Below are 9,795 nucleotides of genomic sequence, written 5' to 3'. Positions count from 1 at the left end.
TTTCATTCAAAAGAAAGAAAGTTTGCTTTGTCTCCATGGCACCAGACTGAATCTTTATAATAGAAAATATAGATAGAACCAAAAACATCTTATTATCACATCAAATGTGATTTAGTTCAAGTCTTATATATTAAGACATTTTAGTTCACATTAAACTGTAAATTAAGAAGAATTTTGCTAGACTTCCTCCTTGAAAAGACAATCAAGGAAAATCTTGCTTTTGTCTCTGAATCGTGAGAATGGGAGATATTAGAAACCTTTTTAGAAACCATTTATATGCTGTTCTTCTTTTGTCAATTTGCATCAAATTGTTAAAAACACATGCTGAAATAATTCACAATTTACATGTTTTATCATTATACTACACCTGCTTTCTAAGTGTAAAATGTGACAAAATTGTAATTTACATTAAACTATAAATTGAGTTCAGAATCATGATAGAATTCATCCTTATCTATAAAGAAAATATATATATATTACTTGTATACTTGAACAACTGAGTTACTGTTTTGGAATTATTTTGGAAGATTTGTATTTTATTTGAGTGTTATTGAAACTAAATACTTGTACTGTTATTCAATCATATTATATTGAGTTTTTACATGCAAGAAGCTTTTGAATGTTTTTTTTAATTAATTTATTTGTTTAAAATTTACTTTTTTAATGTGAATATTTTTTAATTTCATTCTATTATAGTTCTGACTTCATATGGCCACTTTTAATTGAGTAATTCACTAAAGTACAGTATTATTCCATCCCTGTTCATAAGCAATGAATACTCTGAATAGTTCTGTTGATTGAGTACTATCTAGGGTTGTACGATGAGGGCTCTAATTTAAGAATCTTTGGTCAATAATCCTTTTTTTTAATACTTACGATGAGTACTTCTCTTAGTGTTTACAGTTGCTGTCTCAGTACTTGGAGAATTACTCTGAGCTTAGTAATGAACACTGTCTCATGGTGGTGTAGTACTGAACCTGGACAAATTGCTTTTTGTAATTAGAAAAAAAAAAAAAAAGAACAGCGGTGAGTCTGGTTCAGGTCATAACGTCACAACTCCGAAACTTGTGATCTTTCATACTGCAAAAGAATGTGCATGAACTTTTCATTTTTATAACTCACGATAAACATCAACAGTGCGGACACTGGGAAATCCACGGTGGGAGTGACCTGACGTGTTGCGGCATGTTTGATGAAATAAGTGGCAAAAAGAGGACAAACGATATTACATCAAAAAAAAAAAATAAAAGAAAGAAAACACATTGTATTGCTGTGACTTGTTTTGAACTCTTCCATCATTTTCGGAAGACTGCTGGTGTAAAATTTTACATGTTAATAAAACCTTTTATTTTCAAAATCTGGACGTTTTGCTCATTTTTCCTCAAAAACATTCGGGGGTGCTTCCAGAATTTACTGGTATTTAACACTGACTGCAACACAAGCCAAAAGCTAATCCATCCAACCCCGTGTTTAAGAATTTTTCTCATGGATTTCTACACCATTTCTAAACATACCTTTGCTAATGGCTAGCGGACCATTCTACTTTCTAGTTTCCAAAATGCTTCAGGCTTGTTTAGACGTTCCATTGATAACTTCTGATGATGAATTTTGTGGCTTCTACCGATGACCCAGCTCCATGAAGGTCACATTAGTGCAGGTGTCGCTGCACAGTAGAACAGTGCACCACCTGATGTTCGGATGCAACGTTTTCTTGGTCTTCCAGACAGACTTTCAGTTCATCAGTTTCATCAGTTATTGTAATGTTCAGGGTGCTAGACGGCTGGTTTGTGAAGCCCATGGCTACTAATTGTTAGGGTTTAAAGGTTTGAGGAGTTTGGAATTTGCATCACCTGGACCTTCCTAACAATGACTGTGAACAAGCCATAGTGCTAACAAGCTAATTAAGGTCTGTGGTCTTGGTAGACATCATCTCAAGAGCTCAAATGTGTTGGGGTGTCCAAAGTATTACGGCTTGAAATTTCATCTTTGACCTCATGGCTTTTGGAGATCGGTTCATCTTCTTCTACATCTTCGCAGACTGTACATACACACATACATACACCGAAAACAAGTGGTAATGGCTGTCCTCAGCTTACTCTGCAAAAAACCTGCCTCTGTCTAAACGAGGCGCTCTGTTCAGCAGCGTTTTATCTTGCTTCAGAATGAAGCTCTGCCTCAGAACGGCATGCAGCCATCAAATGAATGGGCTCAGTGAATACAAACAGACGAGCGCATTGTCGAAAGCAGCCGCTCACAAAAAGCTCACTCACAGCGAGCAGAATCAAGCGCTGGGTTCTGAAACACTCGCTCAGAATGAAGTCCCTGTGACAAAACACTGCAATCACAGACCAAACTCCCGTAATAAGACATGGAATAATGAGAGCAAATCCAGAGCAGCCTCAGAATAACTGCTACAGTCAGTCTTTTGTTTTGTTGTTTTTTTTTTGGCTGGACTAGAAATTCACGCTTACGCATTTATTAGCCTCCAGACCCGGGCCTGGACTGGCTATTAGGGCTGAATATTGAAGAAATGTGGTGTTACATCATGAGTTGCAGTATCATTTATTCCATACTAGTGTTATATGCCAGATTATAGTGTTACGATTTTGATTGGAGGATTATAGTGTTATAATAGGTGTGAATGTTTATCTCAGATTACAACGTGTATCCTCGGGTTGGAGGATTATTCATCTCAGATTAGAAGATAATATCATCAGTTGGAGGATTACTCATCTCAGATTACAGTGTTATATATCCTGAATTGTATGGTTATATGTTTCAGATTACAGAGTTGTAGTTAGTTCTATAGTTGTATGGTTATAGATGTCAGATAACAGTGTTATATCCTTTGTTGGCTAGCTATATTTCTTGGTTGGATAGTTATATATGTTATATTAATGTTATATGCTTAGTTGAGTTGTTAAACTTCTCTGATTACAGTGTTATATAATTGGTTGGATGGTTAAATATTTCAGATTATAGTGTTATATCCTTGCCTGGATGGTTATATACCTCAGATTACAGTGTTATATCCTTGGTACGATTATATACCTCAGATTACAGTGTTATATCCTTGGTACGATTAGATATGTCAGATTACAGTGTTATATCCTTGCCTGGATGGTTATATAGTTCAGATTACAGTGTTATATCCTTGCCTGGATGGTTATATAGTTTAGGTTACAGTGTTATATCCTTGGTACGATTATATACCTCAGATTACAGTGTTATATCCTTGGTACGATTAGATATGTCAGATTACAGTGTTATATCCTTGCCTGGATAGTTATATACCTCCGATTACAGTGTTATATCCTTGCCTGGATAGTTATATACTTCAGATAACAGTTTTATATTCTTGGTTGGATGGTTATATACCTTAGATTACAGTGTTATATCCTTGCCTGAATGGTTATATAGTTCAGATTACAGTGTTATATCCTTGCCTGGATGGTTATATGCCTCGGATTACAGTGTTATATCATTGCCTGGATGGTTATACAGTTCAGATTATAGTGTTATATCCTTGCCTGGATGGTTATATAATTCAGATTACAGTGTTATATCCTTGCCTGGATGGTTATATAGTTCAGATTACAGTGTTTTATCCTTGCCTGGATGGTTATATAGTTCAGATCACAGTGTTATATCCTAGCCTGGATGGTTATATAATTCAGATTACAGTGTTATATCCTTGCCTGGATGGTTATATAATTCAGATTACAGTGTTATATCCTTGCCTGGATGGTTATACAGTTCAGACAGTGTTATATCATTGCCTGGATGGTTATATGCCTCGGATTACAGTGTTATATCCTTGCCTGGATGGTTATACAGTTCAGATTATAGTGTTATATCCTTGCCTGGATGGTTAAATATTTCAGATTACAGTGTTTTATCCTTGCCTGGATGGTTATATACTTCAGATCACAGTGTTATATCCTAGCCTGGATGGTTATATAATTCAGATTACAGTGTTATATCCTTGCCTGGATGGTTATATAGTTCAGACAGTGTTATATCATTGCCTGGATGGTTATATGCCTTGGATTACAGTGTTACATCCTTGGTTGGATGATTTTATACCTCAGATTACAGTGTTATATCCTTGCCTGGATGGTTATATAGTTCAGATTATAGTGTTATATCCTTGCCTAGATGGTTATACAGTTCAGATTACAGTGTTATATCCTTGCCTGGATGGTTATATAGTTCAGATTACAGTGTTATATCCTTGCCTGGATGGTTATATAGTTCAGATTATAGTGTTATATCCTTGCCTGGATGGTTAAATATTTCAGATTACAGTGTTTTATCCTTGCCTGGATGGTTATATAGTTCAGATTACAGTGTTATATCCTAGCCTGGATGGTTATACAGTTCAGATTACAGTGTTATATCCTTGCCTGGATGGTTATATAGTTCAGATTATAGTGTTATATCCTTGCCTGGATGGTTAAATATTTCAGATTACAGTGTTTTATCCTTGCCTGGATGGTTATATAGTTCAGATTACAGTGTTATATCCTAGCCTGGATGGTTATATAGTTCAGATTACAGTGTTATATCCTTGCCTGGATGGTTATATAGTTCAGATTACAGTGTTATATCCTTGCCTGGATGGTTATATAATTCAGATTAGTGTTATATCTTTGCCTGGATGGTTATATAGTTCAGATTACAGTGTTATATCATTGCCTAGATGGTTATATAGTTCAGATTACAGTGTTATATCCTTGCCTGGATGGTTATATAGTTCAGATTACAGTGTTATATCCTTGCCTGGATGGTTATATAGTTCAGATTACAGTGTTATATCCTTGCCTGGATGGTTATATAGTTCAGATTACAGTGTTATATCCTTGCCTGGATGGTTATATAGTTCAGGTTACAGTGTTATATCCTTGGTTGGATGATTTTATACCTCAGATTATAGTGTTATATCCTTGCTTGGATGGTTATACAGTTCATATTACAGTGTTTTATCATTGCCTGGATGGTTATGTACCTCATATTACAGTGTCATATATCCTGAATTGTATGGTTTTATGTTTCAGATTACAGAGTTAGTTCTATAGTTGTATGGTTATAGATGTCAGATAACAGTGTTTTATCCCTTGTTGGCTAGCTATATTCCTTGGTTGGATAGTTATTTATGTTATATTAATGTTATATGCTTAGTTAAGTAGTTAAACGTCTCTGATTACAGTGTTATATAATTGGTTGGATGGTTATATAGTTCAGATTACAGTGTTATATTTTTGGTTGGAATAGTTATATACTTCAGAGAGTGATTATCTCTTTCTTCCGTTCTTATTCCAACACACACTCTCTCTCTTTCTGTCTCTCTCTCTCTCTCTCTCTCTCTGTCCTGGGTTGGCTTTGGCTTTCTGTCTGATGTCCTCTGCCCAGTGTTTCTGGCTTTTCTCTCGTTCTTTCGCCTCTTTTTCTTGTCACCTGTCTCTTTGCGTCTGTATCACCTTTCTCCCTTGCCATCACTCTCTCGCTCTCTCGCTCTCTCTCTCTCACACACACTCTTTCTCTTTCTCACGCACACCTGTCTCAAGTTTTCTTCAGGATATTCCGAACTCAGGGCTTCACATTTATATTCAGAAATTTCTTCAGAAGTCGGATCTATTCAGTGTGAAAATCAATTCAATCACACAGAGAGAGAGAGAGAGAGAGAGAGAGAGAGGTAGAAAGAGACAGTGAGAGAGAGAGAGAGGTAGAAAGAGAGAGAGTGAGGTGGATGCTGATAGACAGGAAGGTTCTGATTGGGAAATAAAGCCGAGTATTATGGGTGATATTACCGCGGCGATAGCGCCTTCCACACTGTTTATTTATTCTCGCTGTTGCTTTTATCTGCAGATTTCTCCCCTCTGATTTAAATGCTAATGAATTCTGTCAAATGCCGACTTCCTCTTGTTGAAGACTTTGCCTGAGTGTGTGTGTGTGTGTGTGTGTGTGTGTGTGAAAGAGAGAGAGAGAGAGAGAGAGAGAGAGAGAGAGAGAGAGAGAGAGAGAGAGAGTATTAGAGTATTAGCATACTCACTGCAATTATTAGAAAAAATAAATCGAAAATTTATCATGAAACCATAATGGCCTTTATTTCCCCCATACTCAGCACTGTCCCACAGCCAGTGAGAGTGTGTGTGTGTGTGTGTGTGTGTGTGTGTGTACAGTGATTGGGAGTGTGTACATAGTCCACACTGTTGACTGGCCTGTGCCCCATGCTACTGTCTCAGCAGTTCCAGCATCAGTAAACACCAGTCACCCAGTTCCACTGGCAGCCATACATGCCCATGCTATGACACTACCTCCACCATGCTTGACAGATCCTGGGTTTCTTTCACTATATATTTTGGGTCACTTGGAAGTGCTGTCACCTCTCGATCTCAGGGTGAGGTGGACTCGGAAACTGAACAGCTCAACTCTCTACTATCTCCACGGGTTAGCGGACGCACTGGACAGTGCCGATTAGCATCCCGTAGCATAGCATAGCATAGCAGACACAGAAGAATGTAGGCCTATGCTACACAGAATGCATTGAGCTGGCCCTCATTCACGAATCTTAATGAAGCTCACCATGTTCTAGGCTGCTAAGATGAGGTGAGGTAACATTAGCTTGTTAGCACGTTAGCACTAGCCTGTTTAAAGCTGTGTGTAAACACTGAGCACTCACTGGTCAAATTTGAACAAATCTGTGTTCATATGCAAGTCTATGTGCACAAGGGTGAGCGTGTGTGCATCAGCGAGTGCAGGTGTGTGTCCATGTGCGCTGACCAGTGGACACTTACTTCCTCTTCATTGACCTCAGTGTTCTCCAGCGTGCTGCCGGTGGAGCTCCTCAAGCTACCACACACCATTAAACCCCAGATAGATCGCTTCCCCTCTCTCACTGCTAGATCTACCGCCCCACACCCCCGGCCTTGCCCAAATGTATGTGTGTGTGTGTGTGTGTGTGTGTATGATCGCTCCTCAGTGACCTCTGCATCTTCCTCAGCACTGACAAGGTTATTATGGTCTGTCTGCTGCCGGTGCCCCTGAACGATGAAACTTTGGCCGCAGAGGAACGCCAACCCGCGACTTTTCAACAGTGGAGTTCGGGCCAGCGGCTCATCACCTGCTTCCCCGACCCATTTAGCGCCCGCGGCCGTGCCTGAGTTATCGCTCCGCCCAGCGTATCTCGTATGTCTTGTGTAATGGATCCCGCATTACCATCAGTTCCGAACACACTCCACCTGGCCAGGCCTCCAAATAGTCCAAAATTCTTGGGTCGTTATGGACAGGATGCGAAATCTGAAAGGGGTGGAGATTTTACGGCCATTACAACTCCATTAGGGCCTCTACCTGATGGCTGTAAAAGCCTAAGGCTTTAAGAGCTTGAATGGGTTAGAGATGTTCTACTGTCAAAAAAGGGGTGGAGATGGTAAAGCTTCAAGAGCTTCACCAGGGAAAGGTCTGGAAATGCTAAAGCTTCAAGAAGTAAGGCTTCAAGGAACTCCAGGCCTCTTGAATGTCTGGAAGTTTTAAGATCTCCAGCCTCTCCTGCCCACATCTGGAACCATTAGCAACTCCCTTGATGTTTATTTTTTGTAGCTTTAGCATGTCCAGACCTATGGAAATCACATCATAAGGAACCTATAGACCTATGGAAGAAGATTCCTCCAGCCTTCCTTACTTAGTGGATATTCTGCCATCTTGAAATGGAAGTTGTAGCTTTTTCAGTCGACAGCAAGATCCCACCCAGAATGTATGAAGTTCTTGACATTTAACCATCATCTCCATCACTCTAGAAGTTGGTAAGCTGCAGATATCTTAATGTTCTTGAAGCTTCAGGATCTCAAACTTCCAAATTCTGGAAGTTTTAAGATCTTCAGTCTATTAAATGTTTTAGCTTGTGCTACCATATGGAAGAACCAATATCTGGAGGCTTTAGCATCTCCCTCAATGTTTTTTTTTGTAGCTTTAGCATGTCCGGACCTATGGAAATCCAATCATAAGAAACCTATGGACCTATGGAAGAAGATTCCTCCAGCCTTCTTCACTTAGAGGATATCTTGGTGTCTTGAAATGGAAGTTGTAGCTTTTCCAGTTGACAGCAAGATCCCACTCAGAATTTTTTAAGTTCTTGACATTTAACCACCATCTCCATCACTCTAGAAGTTGGTAAGCTGCAGATATCTTGCTGTTCTTGAAGCTTTAGCATCTCCAACGTTTTTAAATTCTGGAAGTTTTAGGATCTTCAGCCTATTGAATGTTTTAGCTTGTGCTACCATATGGAAAAACTCACATCTAGAAGCTTTAGCATCTCCCTCAATGTTTTTTTTTTTTGTAGCTTTAGCATGTCCAGACCTATGGAAATCCAATTATAAGAAACCTATAGATCTATGGAAGAAGATTCCTCCATCCTTCTTCACTTAGGGGATATCCTGGCGTCTTGAAATGGTAATTGTAGCTATCAGTCGACAGCAAGAGCTCACCTACAAGTTCTTGACATTTAACCACCATCTCCATCACTCTAGAAGTTGGTAAACTGCAGATATCTTGCTGTTCTTGAAGCTTCAGCATCTTCAACTTTTTAAAATTCTGGAAGTTTTAGGATAGCTTGTGCTACCACATGGAAAACCCCACATCTTAAACCTTTGGCATTTCTTATGAACCTATGGATCTATGGAAGAAATCTCCAGCCTTCATCATTTAGCAACAGCAGGGGCCCACCTGAAGTTCTCCAGGCTTAGGCAAATCCAACCATCAACCCTCCTGAGGTTCTTCAGTTCTGAGCTTTAGTATCTCTGGTCCTTCTCTTTCGATGCGATCGAAGCTTTAGCATCTCCAGCCTTTTTTCTTTTTCTGCAAATCACAGGACTAACTAAACACCATCCCACCACGTCTCCATCCACCTGGCCCTCTGTTCTTTTCCGAGGTAAGAAGCCTGAGAAATTCTGGATCTGAGGACTTTTTGAAATTGGGGAGGCCAAGGCATCCTGCACTGAACTGCACAACTGTTCTCCAGTTGCTGCTGCTGTTGTTGTTGTTTCGGGAGCTGCGCTGGTTGCTGAGTTGGTAGCGGAGCTCAGCAGGAGCGATCAGAGGAGTCAAAGCAGTGGGGCTGTGTTCCAACCCGGATTTATTCCCTCCTCGCTCGCTTCCTTCCCTGCCTCCCTCGTTTCCCTGTCCGCTGCTTCTCCTCGGGGAGGCCAGACGTTCGGAGGAGCGATAACACAGCTGTGATAAATGTAATAATGATAATAATAATGCAGGGCGAAGTGTGACGACTGGGGACGTATGCTGTCCACACACACGTGCGCGGTACTTAGACCCCAACGACCAACCAACACGTGCTTACATGCACACACACACACACACACATAGCGCCTCCCCTCCCGCTTCACTAATCTCTCTGAATGTGACCCTGCAGTCGCTGATAAGAGGTCCGGCTGCAGCTTGGAGGGTTCACAGGGTTTCCAGTCTGGCTGATGTTGTGCTGCGCTCACTTCCACGACCTACGAGCATCGGAAACAGACATGACTGACCCTCGGTCACCAAAATAAATAACAACTAGCGCATAGGTTAAGACCTCACATCTCCCTGTGAAGTGTTGGGGGTCATTGTTGTGTTGGAACACCCAGCTGAGGCCAGGGTTTAACCGCATGATGCATGCTTCCACCACCATGCTTAACAGTTGCTAGAGTGCATCATGCTCTGGGACTGTTTTGCAGCCAGTGGAAGAATTGGTACATTGCACTGGACCAACTGTTAAGCATGGTGGTGGTGGTGGTAGCATCATGCTCT

The sequence above is a fragment of the Salminus brasiliensis genome, chromosome 11 (genome assembly GCF_030463535.1).
Source record: "Salminus brasiliensis chromosome 11, fSalBra1.hap2, whole genome shotgun sequence".
NCBI classification, from domain to species: Eukaryota; Metazoa; Chordata; class Actinopteri; order Characiformes; family Bryconidae; genus Salminus; species Salminus brasiliensis.
Note: the sequence above shows the minus strand (reverse complement) of the source record.